We start from the raw sequence: 2,554 nt of genomic DNA on the forward strand, positions 1-2,554 counted from the left end.
AAAAAATACTTTTGATCTGAACCTAAATCTTCATTGACCTTGAGTGTACCACTGATTCATGGAATCTGATGAACTAGAGTCAACTAATTGATAAGTTCTACTTATTTAAAAAAAGAAGATCTAGCCTTATGTACCTGGATAGTGTAACTGCCTTTGGATATGTTCTCTTTGAAGGGCACAGTGTGAACATACACTGCAGTGATATGGGTCTCCCAGATGGGTTGGTTTCTCCCCTCGTTCATACGACAGAATTTATGCTTCATTCCTTTTGTATTTAGAGTTTGTTAAGGAACTTCAAGGCTGGTAGACGAAATTAATTGTTTTGTATACTCCTTATAATACAAAATCAGTAGAAATGTGTTGCACAAGAGGGGAAATATATCTCAGGATTATTAATTTTCCTTCTTTATCATTACTCTGACATTTCAACATTGCATTAGTACTCTTGTAAGACAGTTGTGTACTTAGAGTGACTCATGTTTATCTCTTGTGGATATCTCCAGAAAAAAAGTAACATTATCATACACTGCTGAGATGATTATAACACATTTGGAAATTTGTGGAAGGACAGCAAGGCCAGTCAAAGAGCAAAGTTGGCCTTGGCTGCCATGAAGTTCCTGCCTTAAGAATATTTAGTGCAGGACTCCACATGAAAAACACTGTACAGTAGCTAAAACAACTGTCTGAGCAGGTGGGGGGGTCAATATGCTCCGAAATTTTACGTGTGACTAGTGATAGCCCTCATATACAGGTACCAAAATTTACTGTCCATGGTCTCCTATTGTTTCCCACAAAGTATGCACAGATAGTTGTTTTAGCTACTGTACATATTTTTTGTCCCTTTTTTATCTGGTCTTAGGGAACCTTGTGCCTTATACACTACGAGTCAGCTCACCATGCAAATATGAACTGACTTGGTTTTAACATTTGTATATATTAAATATTTTGCTTTGTTTCTATTAAAAATTGATTTGAGACTGGACGATGTAAAATTTAAAATGTTATGTAGAAAATTTCATCTTAGATTCAAAGATCAATCTCATTTATAATCCAGAAATTGGCGCATAGTGTTGTGGAGTTAATTACTACATATTATACCATAGTATAATGCTCATATACAGTATCAGCTGTTTTGATGTACTGTACAGAACAGTTACCTTCACTTTTACTTAGTACAGTGGCTGGTGTGTTTTGTGTGATGCGGCAACTCTGTGTTCGTTTACATTGTATTAAAACTCCCAGAATGGCCCGAAGGAACCTCAGAATAGTAGCCAGACCAAGAATATTAGATAGGCATTCCACAGAGTTGTCACATCTTACTAAACACACCAACCACTGTACCAGGTAAAAGTGCAGGCGACTGTACCGGTAATTATTGTAAGAGAAGCACATTAATCATATAGCTACTCAAATAAGACACATATGCTGTACAGTACTCTAATAATAGATAAGCAAGGTGCTCTCAAGTAACTTAACTGACAATTGATGTTTGTCTTTTAGGGACTAACTACATGTTGTGTAGGACTAGTGTAGAACTGCAGTAGTGGTGTTCAAGTTTGTGCATGTTTTTTAATTGGTAGGCCGAGATGAGGTACAGGACTGTACTTGTTCAAGTAAACGGTACATTGAATGCGAGTGATATACAAGGGTCTTCATGAATGTGATTTATGCCATATGAGTATTACGCTGCTTTAGAGGTGATGGTTCTTACCTTATTTTGTGGATTTTTCTACAACATTCTCTCAGGCAAAGACACCAGATTAGCCCTTACTTTTAAATTTGGACAACAACATCTGTTCACTGTGATGAAAACTGAATTTTTGGATAAAGTAAACTGCACACCAGAGGGAGTTTGTATCTTATATGACTGAAGAATTGGATGTTTGAAGATATAGAATTTACCATTTTGTCATTTGATACAGATTGTGAATATATGGTTTGGTTGAAATAATCTATTGTTGTTGAGTAGAGATGGTTAACAGGTATCAGTGGTAGCTCTTTGATAATGAAATGAGTTTCCTTGTATTCTTTTATATCTCTCTCTCTCTTTTCTCAATGTACTGTACCTCTTTGTACTATCCTGCTATCTCACTGTTGGGTGTCTTATGCCTTTTCCTACTATACTACTCTCACCTTTTCTTTAATTCAGAATTTAGATATTTACTACTTTTCTCTGTTCCTTCCCTACCTACACCACCTTGATGCTGTCGTATGCTCTACTTGATAATTCATTCTCTTTCTTTTTTAAAGTCTTGCATCTTTTATTTTACCTCTTAAGTTGGGATGATTTGATATTACTTATGTACTTTTCAAACTGAACTCTGTATTACAAGACTGGGAATGACGGTGATCTCATCCTCAAATCCTTCGTGGTGAGGGAGCCCTACGTAGCTTACCAAGGTACTGATACAGTGTTGTCAAACAGTGAATAAAAGACTCTGCAGAAGGTTAGGATGGTAGAGTAATATATTTTCTTAAGAATGTTGTTGAATATTTAGGGACCAAACATTATGTTAAGTGTAGTGCTCCACTTAATAAGGTAGGAGTCGTGCCT

This window comes from Homarus americanus, unplaced genomic scaffold (assembly GCF_018991925.1).
Source record: "Homarus americanus isolate GMGI-L3 unplaced genomic scaffold, GMGI_Hamer_2.0 scaffold1024, whole genome shotgun sequence".
In the NCBI taxonomy this organism is placed as follows: Eukaryota; Metazoa; Arthropoda; class Malacostraca; order Decapoda; family Nephropidae; genus Homarus; species Homarus americanus.